At 40.1% G+C, this 26227-nt stretch overlaps 1 long non-coding RNA gene across 1 annotated transcript; it reads left to right on the top strand.

Annotated features, from left to right (window-relative positions):
* The first annotated feature begins 8316 nt into the window (after positions 1-8316).
* Positions 8317-23451, top strand: LOC110348044 (uncharacterized). The gene is made up of 3 exons (XR_002393020.2): positions 8317-8501; positions 12130-12307; positions 22063-23451. It is a non-coding gene; the product is annotated as an uncharacterized LOC110348044 (long non-coding RNA).
* Positions 23452-26227: the final 2776 nt, after the last annotated feature.

A 26227-nucleotide genomic window follows, 5' to 3' on the forward strand; every position in this document is an offset into this window, starting at 1 on the left:
AAATAAATTCAATCCCTTTTCTACATTTATGGTTGGCTATAAAAGTATTTTTAGAAGCCAGGTAGGTATAATAGAGTGTAGTTAAGTTGATTGAGATCAGTTGTAGTAGGGTTTCTTGTGATTTTGGATATGTGAATTCACGTAAGTTCACCTCAATGAATTTGGACTGAAACACTGGAGTAGACTCAAGGAGCAGGCAATGTTAAGGAGTAATTCTGTCTGATTTTTAAAATTGTGCATAAACCTGCCATTATATCCATTCATTTGATGACTATTAGTTGGACACTTATATTGCAAGGCATTACTGTTGCAGTTGAGGATAGTAATGTGGAATCATTGTTTTCCCATTCCTGGGACAATCCCCAACACCAGCAGTCTAAGGAAGAGAGGTTTATTTGGGCTCATGGTTTCAGTCTGTGGGTGCCTGGCTCCAAGGCAGACACAGCATGCGGGATGGGAGATGCAAAGGAAAATCTGCTCACCCCATGGGGGCCAGGAGGCAGAAAGAGCAAAGGGAAGAGGTGGAGACAATCCACCCTTCCAAGTCACAACCCAGCCACCCTTTCGGTCAGACCCCACTTCCTAGTAGCATATTTAGCCATGAAGTCACCCATCAGTGGGTTAATCCACTACTGAGGGGAGTAACCAACGGTCCAGTCTCCTTCCCAAATCCCACCTCCGAATACATGAGACCTCAGAGGGACATTGTAGATGAAAACCACAACACAGTGAAATAAACAACAAAAAAAGGTCATGACTGCATCCATGGCATAATAGCAGTGGGCAATCATAGAATTAAACAAAGTAAACGACAGTTTCCATAGAGGAAAAATGCACAAGGAAGAAAATAGGTAGGAAGTTTTGACAGGGTCATCACGAAATAATTCAAACTGAAGCCATGGCTTTCAAAGACCTGAAAGAATAGAAGGAGGGAGACGCAGAAATGTCAGAGGGGAGAGTTTGCCGCAGGAGGCCTCGCTGCCAGGGTGAGAGGTAGAGAGAGGGTGCGGGCAGGCAAGACAAGTGGCGGTGGCCGTGCTGGGAGGCCGGGCGAGGCTGGGCCCGAAGCGGGGCCCCGCTGGACAAGTCCTCGCTGGCCCTGCCTGTCACTCAGTGGGAGGAGATGCAGCGGGACAGTTTCTTAGCCCGTGTAACCCCAGCAGACACTTTGAAGACAGGTGCTATCTAAAATGGCAACATTTAGTCACATGTTGATGAGAATGAAAAGTAAATACAATTAAAATTCAATTCTTCACCCACACTCACTGTGTTCCAAGAGCTGAGTAGCGCGTGTGGCTGCTACGTGGGCAGCACAGAGCTAGGGTACTGGGGTTATCGCAGAAGCTCTGGAGACAGTGCTGTTCCAGGTCCATCGATCACTTTCGCATTAACTCTGCAAAGTGTGCCGTACACACCTTCCAGATGCTGTGCGAGTCCATATCTGAGGCTCCCTCAGGACGGAGTCAGCCAAAAGTGACCGGCACACTTTCGCACAAGGAGAGACTGGCCCATTACCCTGCGTTCGAGTACATACCGTCAAAATGAGATGAGAACCTGAGTTACAGGTCAGAGAGAGAGAGCGAGCGAGAGAGAGAGAGAGAGAGAGAGGAAGCATATTTCGGGAGAAGAGAGGAGGTAGGTAGGTGAGGCAGGTTTGCAATTGCTGCCACAGTAAATCTCATATCTAACATTGCCCCATTCCATTCCTAAAATAATTTTATAAGAACAGTTTTAAGAGCCCATGTCACATATTAAAAAATAAATGTAGAAGTTAAACAAGCTGCCAATATCATACATAATATACCACTTTTTTTTTTTTTCTGGTATTGAGGATTGAATTCAGGACCTTGCACTTGCAAAGCAGGTGTGACACCACTGAGCTAAATCCTCAGCCCTGTCACACCACTATTAGATTTGGACATTACCTTTTTTGGTTGTTGTTCCAGGAACCGAACTTGGGTCCTTGAGCTTTCGAGGCAGGCGGCAGAACCACTGAGCTAAATCCTCAGCCCAGTATCACACATAATAGAGAAAAAACAAACTGATACATGAAAAATTAAGGTAACTTAATTGTGTGCTTAAAAACATGTTACAAACTTGAAGCTGATCACAAAAGATTGAACAGAGATTTGAGCCGATAGTGTTTGGCATTAAATGCTGGGATTTTATTTATTCTATATTGCTTTTCTTAAAAGAGATACAATGCTAAAGAGAAAAATGAGCCATATTATGAAATCTATGTGAACATATATGCCCTCAACAAAATAACCTCAACTTACATAAAGCGACTGAGAAGAATGCCAAAAGCCTAGAGATCAAAGAACAATTAAAGTTCATATGCTTCTAAGGAAGTGACAGAATAAAATAGGTAAAATCATACATGCAAATAGTGGAAATCTGTCCAAGGAAAGGCCTGAGATATTTGTGTGACACATACATTATGTGATTACATATGTATATTCCGTAGTCAATAAGCAGAATATACCAGGGAAGCATGTATTGCATGGCTAACATGGACTATCACAAGATAATCTCATGGAAGTCATGCTATGTTCATAGCTTGAAAGTCTTAATAGTCTTAAGATCGCAAAATGATCTATAGATTCAATGCAATATCTGTCACAATTCCCATATTCTTCCCTCTCCCTTAAAGTAAAAGCTAATCTTCAAATTGATATAGGATTCCCGGGGTGCCACATAACAAACAACACTGAGAAAGAAAACTCAAGTTAGAAGACCCACATTTCAGTACCCAACTGCAAACCCGAGGTAGTCAGCATAGCGTGGCTGGTGTAGCATAGAGAGATGGAGCAGTGAATAGAATGGAGTACAGAAATAAACCCAAGCATCTACTTGAGATTTGGTGAGGATACCAAGACTTTAAGAGAGGAAAAAAAAAAACTTTTTTCAACCAAAGGTATTGGGACACCTGGATATTTGGAATTTCACTTTCTATGCAAGTTAACTCAAAAACTGGAACGATCTAAATGTAAGAGCTAAAGCTGTAAAATCACTATGTAGAAGGAATGGTAGCGGAGACCTCGATGATGACCCCAGACTGAGAGTAGAGTTTTAGTTTTGACACAAAAGTAAAAGCAATGAAAACAAGTAATTAATTAGACTTCACAGCAATTGAATGGTGCACATCAAAATTAAAGAAGTGAAAATACAGCGCATGGATTCAGAGAAAGTATTTAGAAATCATATGTCAAGTAAGGGCTAGCATCCAGGATATGCAAGAACTCACACAACTCAACAAGAAAAAACACTCCAATAAGCATGGCAAATGATTTGAACAAGCATTTCCCTTCCACGATGACACGAACCCAAGACAAAGGGCCAGCACTGTTAGAGATCAGGGAAATGCAAATCCACACCGTAATGAGCTATCTCTTCACAGCTGCCACCTTGGCTAGAATCAAACAACTGAAAGTGAGTGCTGTGGAGAACTTTGGGACCTTGTGCAGGAGCAGAGAAATAGAGTGATGCAGTCGCTGTGGATAAAGCCTTAGACGCTGAACATGCAATGCCATGTGACCCAGCAGGCTCACTGGTAGGCGAATGCCTGAGAAATGAAAGCAGACATTCACTGTTTTGGTTTAGACGGAAAATGTCCCCAGATTCTGCTGCAGGAGCGGCATGGAGCTGCTGCACTCAGAGTAGATCCATCTACCAGTAGTTAGGAGGTGGCGCTGGTCGGAAGAGGGGTCACCTGGGGTGGACCTGGAAGGGTGACCTCCCTCCCCACCACCCTCTCTCTCTTCCTCCTGACCATGGGTCCAGCACCTTTTTCTCTGCCATCCCGCTTTTGCCTTGGAGCCTGCTGACCATGGATTGAACTGTGGATGTTGGGTGCTTTGTCCTAGAGATGGTAAACTGTTTAAGACATTCATACAAAAACTTACACACATTTTTCATAATACCCCCAAAGTGAAAAGAATTGAGATATCCAGGGATATCTCAAGGGATGAATGGATAAGCAAATTGTGGTATGTGCAAATAGTGGAATATTATGCACCTGAAAACATCACACTAAGACAGGAAAGGCCACACACTGTATGATTGTTTTTATTTAAAATATCCAAGGTAGGAAAATTATAGAGGCAGCAAGCAGATTAGTTCTTGGCAGGAGGTGCAGGAAAGTTGAGTCCAGAGCCTTTACTTAGGGTTATGTGTGGACAGCATTATTCAGGAGGAAGAAAAAAATTGGCACTAGAGAACCAAAGTCATTACACGACATTGTGAATACGTTAAATGCCACTGAACATACATCTGAAAGTGTGTCAATGTGATACGAGTTTCATCTTATTTTTATGTAGGAAGAGGGGAAGAAGAGAAAGAATAAAATGAAAGTCTCAGTGAATTCCACAGAATGAAATTTTTGAACATATGGTCCCCAATGTTGTGTAATAAAATTTCAAATGAAAAAACAAGAAACAGCAAGACAGTCAAGACACTTGGAAACTAGCAGCATAATATCAAATACCCAACACAGGGCTGGGAGCTCCGTAGTAGAGCACTCACCTAGCATGCAAGAGGCTGCCAGTTCAAGCCCCAGGGCCACCAAAGAAGAAAAAAAAGTTTAAAATAACCAATGGGTCAATAATCACAAAAAAAATAAATACTACCTATGCCACTGTATGTCAAAATTTGAGAAATAAAGCAAAAATTCTACTTAAAGAGAACTTTATAGTTTTAAATATGAGTTTTTAAATAAAAACAGGAAATGCAAGACTAAGTAAACCAAGATTCAACATAAGTAGCTGGAAAATGATGAAAAGAGAATGGAAATAAGAAAGAAAAATGTAATGGAAACAAATAAAAATTACACAGTGAAAACGGAATAAAATACAGAAAAGCCACGCAGAGGAGAGCAGTGTGTCCGACCCCAAGCCGGCCTTGGAGCAGGGCCGGGCGAGGGCGGCTGCGTCGGTCCCCACCCGCCCGGAGCTTTCGTGTCCCCCGCATCTTCTGCACCCTTGCTCTGCGAACGCGTTCGTTTCCTCTTCTCGCAAGTGTCCTCGAGAGGAAGCTCGGCCGAGCCCAGGGCGCTGGTCCCTGCGAGCACTGCTTCCCTCCTGCCTAGTAAACCCCAGCTGTTTTACGTTTTAATTTCCTGTTCTTTTTGATGGGCCCCTTCCTCGTTACCATGGAGCACTGTATTTCCTGTATCCTTAGCTCTGTGGAAACAATGCGCGAAGAAATAGACAAAACGCACTTCTATTGTCAACATTTGGAACAAGGGGATCATAAATCGTGGTGTTTGGCAGGCAGGCGTGGGTCAGGTGTGCACTGTAGTGCGTTCACTCTTAAAGCCGAGTTTGAACACGATAGCAACCCCAACCGCGTATCATTCCAGTCCTCACGCTGTGGTTTTATTTCTTAGACCCGAATCGTAAGTAACCACTCTCACCTCTAGCGAGGACCTCTCGTTCTCATTTGTCTGCCAGGCCGTCTTTCCCCTCTTGGAAATGAGAATAGCTGGAATGAATTGTGGAGGAGAAATAAATAAATATATGTTCCGGTAGATATAAAATGAAGAAAAATACAAATACTGGCTGAACATCTTTAATAGGAAAATCCCAATCCAAACTACTCCAAAATCTGAAAGTTTTAAAGCACTGACAGGATACCAATACTGTTTACATAAAATTACACACCTGACCTCACAGTACAGGCGGACACACAAAACAAAACAAAACAAAAAACAAAACCAAGCTGTATGACATCACTGAGTTTAAGGCCATGGCTAGAAGGTGAATGTGAGACATAAATGGATTTTGTGTTCAGACTTATTTTCTGTCCCAAAATATCCCATTTATATAAAAATACCTCAAAACAAAAAATCCAAACATGTTTTGTATGTTTCTTCTTTTCCTGCCCTTATATGGCTTCCACATGTATGAAGTAAATTTTTTTTAGCTTTAGTAAAAAATAAGTATGTATAAAGTATGTATAAAATACTTGCTCAAAAACCAAAACAAATGAACAAACAAATAAACATAAAAACAAAACAGAAACAGTAGTAGATAGAAACACATCAACTATGATTCTGTTACTGAAATTCTAGAGATAGAAGAAATAAATGTATAAAATAATTTTGTTAGGTAATTAAAGTCAATACTGATCCACTTGGCATAACTTTGATTCCATGAAAACAAATCAAGTGGAAATTGAAGATTTAAAAACTGAAAAATTACTGAAATTGAGAAATCAGTGGATTGTAGGCTCAACTGAGGAAAACATAAGTAAATTAGAATATGGACAAAAGTTCTATTTCTGAGCTTAAATTTCCCTGTCAATAAATGAATTTTTAAAAACAAACTTTTGTCATTGGAAAAACGGGCAGAGTTGAATCCTCACAGACATAAAACTAAACTAGACTCTGAATTTTTCTCAATTTTTCTTTTCTTAACCCTTTGGGTATTGCATGAGTAGAGGCTATCCCTAGTCTTATTCAGTCATCCTCATGCAGATAATTTTGCACACATATATACAGTTAGGATAAGACACTGCTCTTCTGAATTAACGATGCCGCCCGTGTGTGTCTGGCTGCGTCTAGCTCTGGCCCACACCAGCCTCAAGGCCGTGTTTCAGGCGCTTCCCACCGAGGTGACTGCCCGGACACCCTCTTCAGATGCCTGCCAACTTAGTCTTTCTAAAACCTAGGTCTGGTGGCCTCATCCTCTAGCTGGAACCCTGCCATAGTGGCAGATGTACTCGGCTCTTCGCATCCGGCCTGGGTAGATCACACCCACTGATTTATCAGATGCAGTTGTTCCATGGAGCTGTGCTTTAGAGAGACACATCTCAGGGACCAAAACACTCCGGAACTACTGGGGCACAGCAGGCAGGAGCGGAGCCCCCGTGCTGCAATGTAGGTGTTGAGAACAAGTACAGAAAATTGAAGTGCTAAAAATGCAGCCCCAAAAGAAGAGTAGAGGAAGAGAAGACGGCAGGCAACCGTTTATGAAGTGATTGCAAGCCAGTTAGCGGACACATGCAAACTGCACGCGCCGCTATTACACTTAGACTCGGATTTTATTTATGCAGACTGAGAAAATGAAAAGTGATAGTGCTAATAATGTTATAGATAACAACTGTGAGTAAATCACTGGTTCATTCTTCTATTCACTACTCTTATGTAGGGAGCCTTTATGTCACGGAATTTTCAAAGCTGTGTTTTTCCACTGCCCTGAAGAAGTGCCCGCCTCCTTTTCCGGGCAGCAGCTGGAGTAGAAGCCTTCCAAGCTGCGGAAACAGATGTCATCTCCAGGCTGCGCAGACTCCTCGCTTCGCTCAAAGTAAACACGGTATCTAAGAAGGTAAAAACGTTTCAGCCAAACTTCCATCCCAGAGCCAGCTGTTTATGCAGAAAAAAAAATGCCACGGAGAGCTTCATTCTTCAGTTACAGGATTCTGTAGCCGGCTTCATAAATGCCACAAATATTTACTTTCTCTTTAGAACAGCAAACAGATCGCCCACAAATTTACTCAGCGTTCTGTGTCTCTTTGCTTTTCTTCGGTGAAGAAAGAATGCTACTGAAATTGATACAGAGTCAGGCTTGGTGGGCGTTGGCTTTGGAAGAGGGTGGAGCCACCAGGAGCCACATGGAAGACTCCAAGTTCCCGGATTGCTCTGTTTAATTACTGGGTGTTCCCCTCGAGGCCTTCTGGGAGAAATCCGCACAGCTTAGCCCTTTCAGTATCCTCCCAGCTCCCGTGGCTGTTACCTGCGTGGGTGAAGAGAACACAACATAAAGTTGACTGTATGTCATCTTCCCCTGAAATGAGAGTTCTGCTGCTCTAACGAAATTTCTATTTTATTATTATTATGCTTTTTTGGTTTTTTTTTTTTTAGCAAAGTGAGAGGAACAAATAGAAAAATACTGGGCCAAGTGGCAGCAATCTGTTAGTTTTCACTGTCTTGTGGGTAATGTTGGCTCCTTGTGTCACTTGAACTAAAAGGAGCATTTTAAATTTTAATATGACTGTTATAAATGTCTTGAAATACATCACTATTGCTGCATGACTCAGACAAGAATGACTTTGCAGATGTATTCCAAGGGTAAATGCCTGCACTGGAAAGCAAGTAAATAACCATAAAAAAAAATCACTTGTATATCTTTAAAATCGAAAGATGTCTCTCCATTCAAACCACTGTTGCTCTATAGAAAGGCTCATGATCTTCTCTCACGACAGAAGCATATCCCGTGGCTGTAGTGAGCAATTTCATCAGCCTGTTTTCTACACCTAGAAGTTTGAACTTCAAATACCCTTTTTGGATTTCATATTTATCCTCTCTGTGCTCTCCGGATCAGCCACAGAGGACGGTTCGCCGACTGTGACACCTAAGGGCGGACACCCGGTTGGGTTCTGAGGACAGTGACGCTGAGAGAGCTCCATGGCTATTGGAACAGAAACACCAGCCTGTCTCACTATGGAATCCAGAGTTCTTTTTCCATTTATTATAACACTTTTTGGGTAGGATGAATTACACGGTAAGCTCTTAGCTAAAAGAGAATATGCAGCATTAGTTCATCAGAATACTAAGATATTTTCTGCAAAAGAATATCTAAAGGGAAATTATTCTTTTATAAAGAAGATTGAATAAAGAGTTATTTAACAGTGGTTTGACATTAGCTACAGAAAATTTATTCATCTTAAAAAATCTCCACTTTACTAGATTATGATGTTAAAACGTCGAAACGAAGATCTTTATGTATGTTGTTAAGCAGATGAGTATGAATACAGCTTTTGGATTATCTGTGGGAGACAAAATTAAGAAACTCAAAGGGACAAAGTTGTCATGTCCATTTATGTACAGGCAGAAAAGTTTATGGACAATGTCCAAAGTTATCTTCTTGTGCAATGGTAGCAAAAGTTTCTATTTTCAATGGCCTATTTGCTTTTTCGTTTTTCTTTTTTCCTGGTTAGTCTATTGTGTTAATTTATAGTTCACTGTGATTTTTAGCTTTTATTTTATTGTTTTACCATTGTCACATTGTAACTTGTTACACACATTATACTTTAAGACACGGATGGCTGGCTTCTATATCCAAGGAGTAAATTCAACTCCGCAAACTTATGCAAGGACTTGCACAGTGCTTTGTAATAATTACTATTTTTCATTTGAGTGGAGGACATGAATGAAAGTTTTGCTGAGAAAAGCATGTTACTAGCACAGTGAAATATCTGTGCAAAGAATAATGAGCAAAACTGACGTATTTACTTCCATACTGGTCAACCTTAGCATCTGTATTTCAACCAAATCCTTTGCTTAAGCCTGATTCTTTTCTTACTATTTAATCTTGTTATGTGTCTTTAGTAGGCAGACAAATAATATTAGTGCAAGTGGAAGCCTATCCTTTCTCCAGCTATTAGTTTACTGCAGGTGGTACTTTGAGAATTCTTATAAAAATCTCCCTGTGTATCTTTACAACAAGGGAAATTGGCTTCTGATGAGCCACTATTTGTGGTGGTATGGAGTTTGAATTTTAGACTGGAATCCTACTATTTCTATCAACTAGGGACCATTGACCTGGTACTAACTTTGCTGAGTGCATTGTTTCAGTAGATTTCCCTATGGCCTTTGATATAAATACTATTCTATAGATTTGAAATATTAAAAACATGAGATTTCAAGAAAGCAGACTTCAAATTCACCTAGCTATTAAGAGACTGCCAGAAGACAGCAGCTTCTGCCAATGTCAGTCAGAGCCTACACACCACTCCTACATGGTTTGCTGACTTGCTCAGAACTGCCCACTGATACCCACCATGTCCTGTCCTTGTGCCTGTCACTGAAAAGGACACCGAGGGTCCACAGGTGATTCTGACAGCCATGACCCCATTAGATACATTTGACCTGGACACAGACTGAACCTTCCTGGAAATCTGGATCACAAAGTACCTTAAGTAAAAATTACTCGATACAAAGTACCTAGCACTTATATTTTTGAGATTCATTCATTTAAAAAAATCCTTCCTTGATTTTAATGCTGGGAAGAAAAGGAAAACAATCTTGACAAGTTGAAGGACCTTATTAGAGCTTTTTATTATTATTTTTTTCTGTTAGAAAGAACAGAGTTAGAAAAGGCATGAAAATCACAACTTTCCACTTGTCCATTATTAGACATTAGACATCAAATAAAACAGTCTACTATACATGGGAATGTAGAATGCCATTTCCATTTTAAAGATAAAGAAACAGATTCTTAAATATATAGACCATGAGGATGGAATTGAAGTTGTAGTTCATACTCAGTGTTTTGGCTTCATTCAAAAACCTTGGTAATGGAATTCTCTTTCCGCATTTGTCCTTAACACCGTCTCTTCTGATTTGTAATTTAAAAAACAATCCAGATTAAAGTTTTATTGTTTCCTATATATCTCAGGGGAGAGCTCCCTGGAAGCAGAATGGAAACCAGAGATTTAGAAATGTGGTTGGTTTGTAAGGTGATCTCAGGCGACCTGCAGCACCCCGCTTGCCCCTGAGCATCCCTGCTGATCCCTGTGATGGGGCGCAACCCTGTCCATTGACCTCAGAGACTGACAGGCATTGACTGAAGTGAGGGAACAGACTTTGGTGAACTGGTCCAGTCAGTTTGCTGGAAGGCAATTTTCCAAGAAAGGGGGAGTTATGAAGTTCCAACAGTCACCCTCAAAGCAGCAGAGAAACAGGCGCACCCCAGAAGGGTGTTCCCACAGGGGCTTACTCTGCCCACCGTGCGTCTGTATTTCAGAGCAGCTACAGTCCTCACTGCTGCGCTGAATACCACAGTCATGTTTCTTTGGAGTCACATGTATGTATTTCCCAAGTTCCACTATGAGCACTTGGTGATTGCTAATGCCTCAGTGTAAGATTACCCACAGGTAACTAGCAAGCCAGAAAAGCTCTTTCATGGAAAGATAAAGGTTAGTTTTTGCCCCTGTGATCATTGACTTATTTAGAATTATACCTAGTGCTTCAATATTCCAGTTCTTTACTTAAAGTTTGCTTGACGTACAGTAGCTGCAATGATAAAGACTTTGTAAATTCTGCATTTACGAGACTTGTTTGTTCTCCATTACTGTGCAGGTTGGGAATGTGGCCTTTTCTGGTAGTGTGGGCAGCCACCCAGGGGTTTTTCCATTTGAAAAATGTTGTCTCAAGAATACGATTCTTACATCCTTCTGCCATTTTCTTTTGTTCTTTATCATTGCAGCAAGAATGAGGCCCATTGTGGAACGAACATAGTATTATAGAAAATCATTTTCACAAGCCTTTTATCTAAAGGTTTGACATTCAGTAAATATGAAATGAATCAAATCTGTTGAGTTGGGATAAAGAATATTAAATCCAAAAAATATGTTGTCATTCATCCCTGATTATATCCATGAATTTAGTAAAAGGATTTCACCCTATAAAGCACGTTTGTGCTTGATGAAACACACAAAGAGCAGGAATTTTTGTTGTTTTTCTTTTCATTTGCGTCTCTCCATTTATGTTTACACTGACAGCGGGAATAACAGAATTCACTTCCCTGACAACTGATTGGATGTTAAATGCAGTGTCTCTTCCTCCCTTGTCTCCATGCAAGGGCATCAGAATTGGGTTTGAATCAGTAGGTCACTATGGGTTTCATCCTATGATTATCTAAATTAAGGTCTGTGTGTAGCTGAGACAAGAACAACCATAATACCCCATAGTTTGGTAAAGCCAAAGATAACTTTAAAACCCACAGAAGAAACAGATCTGAGATTCCCTCTTATTTATACTCTTACATGCTTTTGTTTACTGGCCACATTTGGGGGAATGAGAATACTCTGTCCAGAATAGAATACACAATTATAATTTAGAAGGAGAATGTGGAATGAAAGTAAAAAGAGAGACCACTGAAGGCAAATAAGAATCCTACTACAAAGTGTTACTGTAAGATAATGTTTGAAAAATGCTTACATCACTAAACAGGTATTGTTGCTAATGAATGTAAGCTTTAAGAAATTAGATAATTAATAATAACAAATAAAATTTATTTCATGGGTCTTTTAAGAAGCCATAGTTTATTTATAGAGGTTGGGAGGGAGTACATTCTCCTTCCGTGGCCATGGGTGTCGCTTCTTAAAACCATCCCATCTCTGTCCTAGGTTACACTGACAATCACGGCTTCAATGTGTTTCTTTACTAAAGATTACGAGCACTTTGGAAATATAAAACAGATGCACAGGTTTCTAATCTGTCATTTGGGAGCTAAACAGCTGAAGAAACTGTAGAGGAGTTTGGAACACAACAGGAATGTACTGTACATTTACAACAAACGAAAAGGTAAAGATAAATTTTATGAGTTTATTCTTTGAGGTGATGGGGAACTCTTAATATCTCTGCAATCCACTGATTTTGTTTTTATCTAAACATTAAATGTATTATGTTTCTTTTTATAAAATGATACATTAAAAAGAATTTAATGCATACCATATAAGAGCTTTTTGCCATTGGAATATGTTATGAAATCTGTACTGACTTATTAATATGCTATCATTTTGTCTATCCAAAATCATTAGGTCACAAGTCATTTGGGGTCATGTTTTTTAATTATTTGAGGATTTATCTTTTTAAGTGCTGTAAGGATTTGATTATGTGTTTTGCTATTGTAATTTGTATTATATTATCAATTTTGATGGACATCTAGGATGTTTCTAATATTTTTTCTATCACAAACAATACTTCAGTGACTTTGTATAAGTGTTCTTTAAATGTGGGCATTTTCTTTATAGAGACATAGTATTTGCGCTTTCATAGGATGTAGTATAGTCATTCAATACATGTATGCAATGAGTCTGGGTAAGAAGCATTTCCATCCTTTCAATCATTAATTGTTTTTATGCATTTGGAGCTGTGTACTCTTTTTTTTTGAGATTGTGAGATTTTGAGATTGTTTTAACCAATAGCCACACTCCTGTGTTAAAGACCAGCCAGAAGAAGGTCTTCACTCGGCATGCTGGTGCCTCATTGAACTTCTTTCTGTCTCTTCTGCCCCTTCTTCCGGTGGACCTTCCTCATCTGTACTGACCATTATTCTATTCTATTTTTCTACGAGATTTGTTTCCATAAATGAGTGAGAACAGGTGGTATTTGTCCAAAGTTTTACATATTTTTTAGCAAAATGAATACACACGCATGAGTGCATGTGTCCAGAGTGTGATGAATACAATCTGGGCATTGCATTGAGAGTGAAGATCATGGCCTTTGACATAGAAGAGAGTTCACCTCTTAGATGTTCTTGAGAACGGTGTTAAAATTTAGAAGTTTTTTTTTTTTTTTTTTAATCTGGCTTTGGTTGTTTTGCTTTGGTCTCTGACTTCAAGATAATAAAGTATGTGTGCTGGAACTGTGATAAAAAGTGAGTTTGATTGAACTTGGGCAGGCAAGGACCCTGGCATTCATCCACTCCTTGGAGTGTTTGACCAGACATTAATTAAGATTGAAACTATTTTGTGTTTCTTTATCAGATTTAACTTTTGTCTTTCTTACTTTTTGCCATCTCTATAGCAATTTGCTCCCTCTAATTTACTGTGAGCATTAACAATATTTTTAAAAAGGTAACAAAAGAATATAAAAGTCACCCAAAGGCCACCCCTCAAAGAAATGCTCATCGCGTACAATTTATAATTGCACTATTCAACACAGTGATCTCTATCTTTGTTTTAATTTATGTTGAAATTCACTTCTTGAGCTGCATAATGGCCTGTGACTGTCATACCAGATGGGGACACCCCATCTTCTTGCGCTAGCCTGCTGGACAGAGCAGGCTGCAGTGTCTGAAGCCCGGTGTATGTTTTGTGCAACTCTACAGATAAGTGGAACATGGTTCGTGCTTTTGTGTAACATAAATCTAGTGAGAGAAATGAGGGATTTTGAGAAAATGCTTGGAAATGTAAAATAAAAAATCAGTGGTGCAGATGATGATTCCATGGAAAACACCGGACAGGGTTGGAGTCAGCAGCTCACAATTGAAGCAGGCAAGAAGTGACCGTGCTGAAACTGAAAGTGTGGTTGACACACAACACCCGTGGACTTCCTAGTGTGGGGAAGACTGAAGAGCTCCATGTGGGCCCAACCTGTAAAAGAGAGGGGAAGAGACAGCTGCATTCAGATCTATCCAATGCTGCAGTTTGCGTTTTGTTTTATTTTTGCTCTGTTCTTTGGTACTGGCAGTGGTGCTCGGGCTTGGAGGTTAGTGCTCATTGCTCAGCTACATTCCGAGCTCTTTGCATTATTTTGTTTTGAGATAAGGCTTGACTACACTGCTTAGGCTGGCCTCGAACTCACAATCTTCCTGTCTCAGCCTCCTGAATAACTGGTGTGACAGATGTGTTCCATCACAACTAGCAAGAGTGCTGTTTTTTTAAAAAAGATGTTTTGGTTTTAAAAATTTTTACTATAGATATCTATTATTTTAATAGGGGAAATCAAAATTTTATTTAAAAACAATCTCAGTCACTGTAAAATTTAAGACTTTCTCCTTTTCCTTCACTGCAAAAGTTTCCAGGTGTCTCTTTCCTTTCCTGTCTTTTCCAGCTGTACTACACTGAAGGGGGTCTGTCCTCCTGTCTAAACTCAATGTAGTCTTCAGATCTTCGATGCCCTTCTTTCTTGCCGCATCTTAGATGTTGCCTCATGTTTCACATTTTTCTCTTCTGACCTAATACATACCACACTGCTTTACTATTTCCCTCCAGCCTATAAGATTCGTAAGATGCCTGTGCCAAAATGCTGTTTGAGCCTACATTTTCTCATTTTTCTTCCCCTTCAACCAATGTTTTGAAAGAATAGTTTCCATGGTTCCCTAATTCTTCACTTACAATTTACTCTGTGACTCTGGATTTCAATGTTTCCCCTCACCATTGAATTGATGCATTTTTAACTGGTGTCCAGTTGTCATGGCTGACAATTCCTGCTGTCAAGGGTAGCAGGCCCTTCACGTCCCTCTCTCTCTCAGTAGAGGTGCTGGTGACTCCATCCACTCTCCCACATCACTTGTGCCGTCGCCTGTCTCTAACCCATATGTGAGCACCTCAAACACAGACCCGTCATCTGTCAAAATGTCCTCCTCCTCTTCTGCTCCTCCCACGTTGCATGCTTTTTCTCCTGGTCAGTTACACCACCATCTACTTATGTTTCCCAAGACCGAAACTAGAGAACACTGTTTGTGCACCAGATACGCCGAATCTTAAAGTCCCTCCAGTCCCACCAGTCTTTCCGAAGAGTCCCTCATAGCCATCCTGCGAGAGTAAACTTGACCTCAAGCTGTGACCATCCCTGGTCCATTCTCCACTCCGCCTGCGGATCTGCTCCCTCCTCTTCTGGCTTCTTTTCTGTTTCTTTTATTTTCAACTTACCTTTCTGCTAATCTTCTCTGATAGTTTTTGTCATTTTAAAAAATATCAATTGGCCAAGTGAACCTTTTTTGTTGTTAAAGCAAAAGAGTTTCCAGAGCTTCTTTCTGGCCCGCCCGAGTCTCTCCAGGGAGTGAGTCCCACACAGGCTTTGCTCCCAACTCTCTCCTGGGGCTTCCCAGGCACCCGCGAGGTGCCGGGGAAGTCCCTGTCACACCCTGTTCATCTCCTGCACACACCACGGAGAGCTGCGGGGTATAAATACAGCTGCAATTCAATGTAAAAATATAATTAAGATTCTCAGGAGCAGGACGCGAAAATCAGCAAGGACAATTTTCAAAGCAGAGTCTTACTGGATTTACGGTTGCAGACCTTGCTGCCTTCTTGCTTTAACAATCTCCTCAGCCAACGTTTTATTTGCTTGAAGAAAAAGCAGAGTTCTGGCACAGCCACTCCACTATGCTGCTCCCTTATGTAACAAGCAGCAAGGCCGAGTGGCCCTGATGTTTCCACTGCATTTCTGTTGCCTTTAATTATCTCTGTGGAGGCCGCTGCCTGCCAGGTGCTGGCAAGACTTGAACGTGGGCTCACAGCTCGGCACATGTGATCCGCATCTCAAATCCACTCCCAAGGCAGGTTGGCAGGGACAGTCCTGGCAGACTGGCCAGGATCGTGGTGATGTGATAGTTATGTTTTGACTTCCCTATTAAATGAGTGTGAATGATTTAAGACTCCTTTAGAAGGATTTGATCAAAATTTTCTGGCCACTGTGAATAGGAAAATGGATCCTGGTAAAACAACTAGGAATAGTTTCCATAGACAATTGGACCAACGGCCTAATTCCCATCAATACCACCCCCGAGAAGGGCATATTAATGAGTTATTTTTAATTTCTGTCTGAAACAGTTTCCGATGTTCCGAGTTTATTTGGGCTGACCAGTTCCACATAAAAAATCAGTTTAACAGTCTGAATGTATGTCTTGCTGCTAATTCACATGGACAGGGGAAGGGAAAGAGGGGTAGAGACAATGTAATAAAAGCTAGATGATCTCTGAGCATTTTAAGTTGTAGAAAACATGCATCCCTATATATCATTCCTCAGTAAAATGGAATTTGCTCTTAGGAAGTGGAGCTGCTTCTTTAAGAAATCTGTAGAAGGTGGTTAAGGCCTTTAGATCACCTGGGATCACATTTTCCATCCCCTAAGTGCATCTGTTAATGGAGCCACGTGTGCAGCGAAAGTGACGCTGCTATAATCGAAGTCCCCTACGTTTGTAGACATTCTCTTCAGCATGGTTTCACTGACAAAGCTAATGTAACTGCAGCCAGTCCTCTACAATTCTAAGGCGAGTGTGCTCTGAATTGTAGCTTCAACAAGCATACATATTTTTTGACTCATAGAGCTAAAAAAGACCTTTGGCATCATGTGGCTTATTAGGCTTACTAACTTTAATCCTATTTTTAGATCAGCATCATCAGTGGAGATTTTTTTTTTAGAAAATGTAGATTTCTAGGTCTTATATAAAACTGATTAAAAGCTGAGAATTGGAGCTTTTAAGATTGTAGATATTGGTGAGGCAGATGGACAGCTGGTTTTTAAATTAATTAACTAATTCTTTTTACTTTCCCAAAGACTGAGTCATGCCTCTGTCATAAAGTAACATAGCAGATCAGATTTTCAACCTTTTAACCTTTACTCTAGTGTAAGTTCCAGAAATAGAGAATTTCCTCTATTATTTAAAAGAAGTGGATTGTCCAAGAGGAATTACCTGAAAGGGTTAATAATGTATGAGTTCCTGTGATTTCAACATGGTAGGTGTCTATGAGGATTAACTAGTTTGCTTTTTTGTTGTTGTTGTTTTTTTTGGTACTGGGGATTGAACTCGGGTCCTTGCGCTTGCATAGCAGGCGTCAAAACCACTGAGCTAAATCCCAGGCCCAACTAGATGGCTTTTATCTTAGTTGTTATTGGCCCAGGTTCTGAGTAAGTTATATGTTTCTTTTGAAATATTCTGTCATAAATTGAAGTGATGCTAATGAATATATTACTTGCAACAACAGCAAGTGTATTGGTTTAAATAACAACAGGCACATGATAGGAATGCTTAGTTTTCCATATTTCTCTAAGAAACTCCACATATTTCCTTCAAGTTTCAACTTTGTGGAATTTTCAAATGACATTGACATGGATCATTAGGTCCTACAAATATGCTCACTCATTCGATGATACAACACTCCTAAGACACGAGCAGTCACTTATTTTCTGGTGCAATGTCCAGGGCCACCGCGTCCTAGCCCGCTCAGTACTTTCGGCTCGAACATCATCACTGAGTCCTCACGCATGGCAACGGGCCACATGACACCTTCGAGGTTTTTGATATCTGAAGAAACAAACATTAAAGTAGCAGCTAAACTTGATTCTGATCTTTATTAATTTCTGCCTATTGATATTTCTCAGTTCAGCACTTCACTGATGCTAATAAACACTTGGAAACATTTATATGATTCAGAATTCAGCTCCAAGTGCCTTTAGCACAACAGCATAATAGGCCTTTACAGAACGATGTGTTTACAATGGTAATTATTTACTCTCATGCTGAATTGGAATTGCAGTTGCCTGTGGGAAACCATTGCTATTCTGTCATTTACTGGTCCTAGCAAGTGCCATTAATCTTGGATAAAGCAAGCAATTCTTTTATTTTTTGCCATGGCCAAATGCCTTCTAAAGTGTACCCCTCAGTGCATTTTTCTGCTCTTGGAGGGAAGAGACAGAGGAGTAGCTGTACCATAGTGGAGACTTCACAGTGTGCTCTGAGCTTTGCTGTTAGATTGATAATCATGCCACATAAGAAATAAGTGGATTTCGATAGTAGCATCTTTGTTCCTTATTAGGTGATTCAGGTTTACTGTCACCAATGCAGGATGAAGAGTAGAAATAGAACTTCTCAGAGGTACTTTAGCTCCAACGCACTGTTCTGTGAATAAGAGAGGCTGGACCACCTCTTACTGACTCTCGTTGGTGACCTTAAACTTCTAGTGTCAATCTCTTCTGTCATCTTTAGATTTCTATTACAAGCAGAGAGGATGTTCTAATTGAAACTTCGTCTTACTTAACTAGCAAAATGATCATTAAGCAGAACATTGACCCACTGAGTATTCCAGTTGATCAAGGGACATGTATACTATTGATGTAACAACACTGAAACAGATGCCCATTAAAATGCAACCTTCCTCTAAGCTCCTGCCATTCCTAATCAAACTCTCATCTCTTCTACCAACCTCAAGAGTCAAAAAAATAGAGCAGTAGTGATTTAGATTTTTGAATAGCTAAGGTTGTATGTAGGGTTTTTTTCCCTGTTCCTGTCATGTTGTCAAAAAATAGACACAAATGACTAGCGAAATAATCCATTCTATTACATTTGTTTTGAGATATTTTGTACACATTATGCAGAATAACCAGATTCTATTTCCCAGCTATCGCATATAATTAATTATTGTGTTTTAAAATTACATTTCTAAATATGGAGTAAACTTCAAAAATATGAAGTCTGTGTAAGTGTAGGGAAGGATGACTCAACTGCATACTTTGTCCAACATTCAGTTTTAGAAAATGATTATCATTCCCCTTGAAATCTCACACAAAGTTCTGAGCTCTGCTTCCCTTTTTCTCTGCTCAGAGGAGACTAAATCATACATTTTATGTTTAACATTCCTCTGCTGGGTTTTGTGACTTTCTCTATATATCGTTCTATGCCAAGACAGCATATTCTTAAGTTTTTGCGTAGTTCTAAATAGGAATAACATTGTGTGCCATTGTTTATGCTTTGCCTTTTAACTTTATTGTAATTATGTTTGGGAAACTCATTCTTATTGTTGCTTGAGGGTACAATGCACCATTGTTCCCACTGTCTAGTGTCAGCAGTAGATAAATGTACTACAGTTTACTCTTCCCATGCATTTGCACATTCAGGAGGTCTCAGGCTATTCAGTCCCATTATGAGCATCTTTGTTCAAGCACACAACTGCTATGGCTCCTAGAGGGAACACCACTTGTTAAATTATTGGGTTACAGGTTCCACTTTGTTAGAAAATATCAATTTGTTTTCCAGATCTTGGTGCAATTGGCAATCTCATGACCAGTTCATAAAAATTTCATCCACATCACATATTAGCAGACATTCAAAGTTGCCAATTTTGTGGGTATGAAAATTTATTTCATGACAATTTTCATTTTCCTGATTAATTTTGAGAATGAGTATCAAGTCATATTGACTTTTCATGCATGATTGCCAGGTATGGCTCTTTGGTGATGTGCCCTTTCATGGCTTTCTCTACTAGGTCATCTGAGATTTTAACAGAATTGCAAGACTTGTTAATAGATCTTGGACACTAAGTCCTAGTTTGGAACTTCCGTTCTAGTTTCTCTGTGGTATGGTTTGATTCCTAAGGTTCTATCAGCCATTTCCTTCATGGATATAACTTGTTGCGTCTTAAGATACTTTTCCCTGGCAAGAGAGACACGATTATATGTTATCTTCAAAATTGTGGAGCTTATATCTCACCTATAAGTCTTATACATCTCTTTTCTGTAAGTGATGTAAGAGTTCCATTTTGTATTTTCCTGACAACAAACAACAACCCCAGCACCAGTTGCTAAAAGCTGCATCCTTCCTCCACTCGCCCGTAAGTCCACTTGTGTTGTCAGTTGGGTCTCACATGGGTGGGCTTTGGTGTTGTGGGGCACGCAGGACTGAGCTGTTTGATCAGGCTGTTCCAGCACCAGTATCAGATTCCTGTAATCACTACAACTTTATAACACTTCCTGACATTTACAAAGGTAACGCTTCCAGCGTTTTAAATTTGTACCAGTGCATGTTTGCAGTCCATAACATTTACCTTCCTCGTGTGGAGTTGTGCATGAACAGAACTCATCTTCGTTCCTTTTTCACCCCCTTTCCCTGCCTTCCTCCATCCCTTTATCCCCTTGCTCTTTGAGAAAGGTCTATCTCCCTGCTTCTTATTTCCTATCTTTGATTTTGCTCTCATATAAGAGAAACTATGCTGCATTTAAGCTTGTGCATCTGATTTATTTCATTTAATATTGTGTTCCCAAAGTGCATCTATTTTCCTACAAATGAATTAGCTTTTCTTTCTTTCTAGCAGAGTAGCATATTTTCTTTATCCATTCATCTGTTGATAAACAAGATTGTCTTGCCTACTTTGAGGTCTTTGTAATTCCATATATATATATTTAACCTTTCAAATTTCACAGAAATTATCCTTTGGGATGTTGACTGGCATTGATTCCAAAGTCCTGTCAATTGGAGCAAAATTGTTATCCCTGGAACAATGAGACTCTGGATTCGTTGCTCATGGTATACTTTCATATGTATTTTGTTTTTGAATATCTTTTATAAGATTACATGAGAATGTATATAAAAATTTGTAACTTGTTAAATTTTAATAGGTATTTAACATTTTTGGATGTGATCCATATCTTTGAAAATTAAGTCTTTGAATTAAATCCTTTTATTTTTTAGAACTATTTTTGTTTATAGAAAAATTGAGCAGATGATAGAGTTTCTCCCCACCCTGTGTCCCCAGGTATTAACAGCTTCCCTTGGTATGGTGCATTTCTCACTATTAATGAACCTGCATTGATAGAGTATATTAACTAAGTCCATGCTTTATTCAGATTTCATCCGTCATTTTGTCCAGGGCCCCTTTTCTGCTCCAGTGTCTCTTCTAAGATACCGCCTGACCTTTTAGCTCCTTAGATTCTTCATGGAGGTGTCAGTTTCTCCAAATTTGTCCATCTTTATGACCTTAGCTGTTCTGAACATTGCTTACTTGCCTGGTATTTTGTAGAAACATCCCTCAGTTCAGATTTATCTGATGTTCTCCTCTTGATAAAACTAGGGGGTTATAAACTTGTTCATATTGAGTAGTAATTTTTTCCTGATCTATTTGTCTGTTTTAGTTTAAAGTGGACCCTGACTAATTGCATTCCAAAGAACCTTGAAGAAGCCAAGTAGGAAAACAGCTTTTTAAACCAACTGTGGTAAAGTGTATTATACGGCAGCAAGTAGAAGTTCATTCTCCCCCAATTCAGCTTTATGAGTATCAAGTTCTGGCTAAGTTACCTAAAACATAACTGCACACCAATTTGATAACACCTCTCGGAAGCGTGCATTTGCGTTTCTGTTAAGCATACTACTCCTACTTTTTGTGCACTACTTGGTTCTTCCTTTCTCCTCTTTTCTGCCCTAATTCCAAGTCCCTGGCCTCTGCTGCCTCATTATGGGACCTCTTGGCTGCCTCTCCTTTCTCTACATTTTCTGTAGGAGGAAGTATTTCTGCATTTTGTGCCTTCATCTAAGGAATCTTTCTGAACTCTACCCGTGCACTTCACTGATTGCAAAACTGTAAAATGAAATAGCGCATTCAGGCCGGAGAGTTAGCTCAGTGGTTTCGCCACCTGCTGCACAAGTGCAAGGACCCAAGTTCAATCCCCGGTACCAAAGAAAAATAGCGCGTTCAATCAAACATATCTAAAACTCAATCCTCTTTTCTCCAAATCAGCCCTTCTTCCTGATATTAAATGTACATATTTACTGCACTCCACTTCTCCCAGTCACCGGACTAAAAACCCTAGGTCATCTTTGACCTCTGTCTTTCACACAGGAACAAGTCCTTTGGGGCTGTGGATGCTGAATCCGGCCTGACGCGCAGAGGCAAGATGAACAGGACACGTGGCCGGGCCTGGCCACCAGTACAATCTCTGCTCCATCAGGGAGGAACTCCACAGGTCCAGTGTACTCGGTGCTGTTTGCTTCATTTCCTCCTTTAAATTCCTAACAACACTCCTAAGATTCAAATCTGCCGTTGGTCATTCTACTTCTAAATCCCTAAACAGCCACCTTGACCACACTCTATGTACGGGAAATCAGCCTTTTTGGAAAATGTTCTCTCTTATTCCAACAACCTTAGGTACCTTGGGATTCTGAGCTTGAGATTAACAGGCCCTCCTGAAAATGATGCCAGTGTTTATTTGGTCAGTATGCGTCATCATTGCTCCGTAAAATTTCTAAAAATGTTACTTGTCAAACTCACAGCCAGTGTGTCTTGATGGCAAAAGGCAATTTAAAATGGATTTTTACCTTACACAAGAAATGTGTTTCGGGAGCGCGGTGAGGAGGGTGGGCCTTCTGGTGTTTCCTCAGGAGTGGGCTAACCTGCTCCCAGCGCGTAACTCACCAGTCCAGGTGAGGGAGGCGGGAGGCTGCTCTAGCCTGCTCCTGACCGATTGTGCTCTCACGGCATGGTCTGCTTCTCCTTCTTTGCTTGTCTGCAAAACAGCAATCATGAAATGTTTAATTCCTGACTAGCAGCACGCAAATCATCTTTGCTGTAGATAACCTCGGTTTAAAGTCCTCATTGGCTTAATTGCACTGAGTGGTGGAAACTATCTTTAGCTGGAATTACATGCCAGCTGGTTTGCTTTTACTTTTTCTCCAAGCAGTTTATTGCCCTGTGAAAGCACGTTTATGTAAAAAAACACAACAAGTCAAAACAGAAAAAAAAGTAAATTCACGTTTCTGGTGATTGCCAAGGAATTGTTTCTTAGTTACTGGCTTTGACCTGAGAAATTCTCATTAAACTGAGAGGCAGTGCTGCTTATCTCTAGCTAGGAGCTAGGAGGAGGGATGAGAGATGTTGGGAAGAAAACAAATGCTTTCTTATCTGCATCATTTTTTTTTACACAGACATGCCTCAATGTTTAATAAAGTTCCTGTCAAATTGTGGATATTTACTTGGGATAATATATGAATTTATTTTGGCTATGAATTATACTTGTTCCGCTTCTATAACCTTGGGCATTTGACTTGTGACCTCTGCATGCTCATGTATAAAATGAACATATTTAGTTCTGTATAGAAAGTACCTGAGATGATTCTGGACTGCTTAGTTGTGTTGAAAAAAATACCAAGCAAACTCTGCTTATGTGTCAACTGTTATTTGCTTAAAAAATGAAATGGAAATTCCAGATCATCAAATACACACATAGCCTGACTTTTAAAAAATATTCAATTTTTGTGGATTCCTTAAAGAGACAAGTGATTATGATTACTTCTCGTTTTCCATGGAAGAGCTGAAAACTTTTTAAGTCTGAAAGATTTTGTTTCACAAAAATATAAGTGTCTTATTTTTATAAGGAATGCTCTCCTGAAGAAAATCACATACAACTTGACATTTTTACAATTAAGTGAATTTTAACAGTAGAAGATTTTCCCATTGGGAGATTCTTTCTTATAATCTGGTCTGGTGTTCCCATCCCCACTTACTAGGAGCATCAGACACTTGAACTAGCACTTGTAGCAGTCAGAGATATACAACATCAGGCTGGAACTTCTCAAGTGGGGTTCCCTACCGCAGAGTCTTCCAAACCCTGCAGAACTTGCTAGGAAAGCTGGCCCATGGAATCCATGTGAGACACAGGGAATCAGAAAGTCCAAGGCTGGGCCCAGGAGCTGCCAAATTAGCTGTGGAAGTAAATGGGAAACATCCGGAGGTACCATTGTGGAGGGAAGAAGGGGGTAAGGATGTTCTTCATGGAGGGAAATGCTAGATAGCCATGACTTTTGAGCTGGTAACTTGTTCTTCATTTAAGAGGTAATGCAAAACAGACTGTTAACTTTGAAAACATTGGAAAATGTTTTCCAGGAAATACACCAAAATGTGAGGATGAGATATATTTCACCATGGCACATTTAGAAAGCAGGAGGCTCTTTATCAGCACAGAGCATGGGGTGCCCGGAGAGAGAACGTCCATTTGTTTGATTGAAATTATTTTCATAGTTTCCAATCTACAGAGTTGGTTAAAAGAAAAAACAAGTCTGGTATTGGTTTACCAAAGAATAAAGAATTTTCCAGCAGCCAATGTTTCACGTCATCAAGAATAATAGCAATCTCAGGGTGGAATATTTATTCTCGAAGTCTAACCACTCTTAACTCTCTAATTTCAGTGACATAAAGAAAAAGATAAAACTATATTCCAACAAGTAGGAGGGGGGTGACTTCTTGAAACTGGTTATTTTATTACGTGCATCTCCCATCACTAAGAAACATTTAAATGGGTCTTCCAATCTATGTGGGTTGGAACTGACCTATTTTTGAGGTCTTCCTTTCTGGAATGAATTCTATGAAGGTCAGAATGCAACACAAAACAAAATAAAGCATCCCAGCAAGGGAAGCAGCCTGCATGTGGGTCAGCAGGCTGCTCAGCCTCACGTAGCAGAGTTCTGATTGCCTGAGGGAAGCCATTCCTTTGCTCCTGAGCCTATGCCTCCCCTGCTGTGAGGTTTTGGGAGTTGGGAAAATGTGATCCCAGAAATATACCTGGAAATACCATAATTGTGGCTTCAGTGTTTGTGCTCTTGTTGGGACAGAAGGGCTCAGGATGAGCCTGGGTGACTGCAGCAGACTGGCGCATTCTGCTCACTGTCCCCTCCGAGACAGGCAAGGAAGGCTGGATTTCGTTTGGAAGGAGTTTTATGATCTTTTCATTATGGCTTCAGGGTTTAAAAATGTCTACGATGTCAACACCAAAGACATCCAAATTGTATTAATTGTAGTAAGAAAATAATCCGATTAGTCACGCATCTATGTAAATGTCCCATTTAGCTGTCACTTCTAGTCTTCACACAGCTGAGTTGTAAAAATCCTTTGAGCAAAGCCCCTGTGCTCTCCAGCGCCTGGCCCTGGCCCTGTGAATGCCCCCACCGTGGTGACAGCTGCTGTCTTGGAGGCCGAGCTTGGCCCTGTGCCCCTTCTCCACCATACACATCCATCAGTTCTTTGAAGTGGCCACGTCCTAGTTCACTGCACTGGCTTCCAATTCACTGATTGTCTAGTTTGCCTTCAAAAATGATTTTAAATTTAATTATCTTTATCAAAGTGATACATGAACATACTTTATAGTCCTAAAAAGTTTTACAAAGTTTCTTACAAAAAAGAACCCAGCAGTCCTGTACACAACAAGACCTATCTTATAACCCAGAGATAAAAAAATCACAATTCTTAGTTGTTCCTTTTCTTGGAATTTGACTCTGGATTGCTAACAATGTGCGTATAAGTATTTTGTTTTATTTTGGTTTTACACATTAGCTATTGGCAGAGCAAGAGGGGGACTTGCTTTTATTATATTCACTTATCCTGTCTACTCAGTCATTTTTTGCCTCCTTCAAATTTGGGTATAGTTATTTAACATGTACTTAATCTTCAAGTTTTAGGACTCACACTGTCATGACCATGTTCATAGCTGAGTCATGATATACTACACCTAGCTTTCTTTCCCTATGTATTTTTCTCACCTAATATTTCTTAGTCCTGGTGTTTGTTATCACCTGCATATTCCTCAGCAGGTCCTGTAAAGCCAGCTCTGATATGGCCTCTTCTTGCTTCTCCAACTTTAAAAAACAATGGCAATCAATTTTTAAAATTTGAAATATTTCACACAATGAAATGCACAGTTAATTTTCATTCTGTGTGTTTTGCATCACGTTTCACTTGTACAGCTCAATTTCCAGAAGAGTGAACAACTTACCTCTCCTGGGACCTGCACGACCACCCTTCTGCAGGGTACTGCCCTTCTCCCGTGAGGCGGGCCGAGCCCATCTCCTGGTGCTGTTAGCAGACACCTGACCGAAGACCTCCTGGGAAGCATGTCCACCTTCTGTTTTGGCTCTCACAGCTGATGTATAACCGTCTGGGCCACCAGCGAGCTTTGTTGTCAGTATTAACCGTCTGCCTCTGTTCTCGGGCAGATTTTGCACCTTCTAGAGTGAAG

Source organism: Heterocephalus glaber, unplaced genomic scaffold (assembly GCF_053883595.1).
Source record: "Heterocephalus glaber isolate CG9 unplaced genomic scaffold, H.glaber_assembly_v1.0 deba00000676, whole genome shotgun sequence".
Classification (NCBI taxonomy): Eukaryota; Metazoa; Chordata; class Mammalia; order Rodentia; family Bathyergidae; genus Heterocephalus; species Heterocephalus glaber.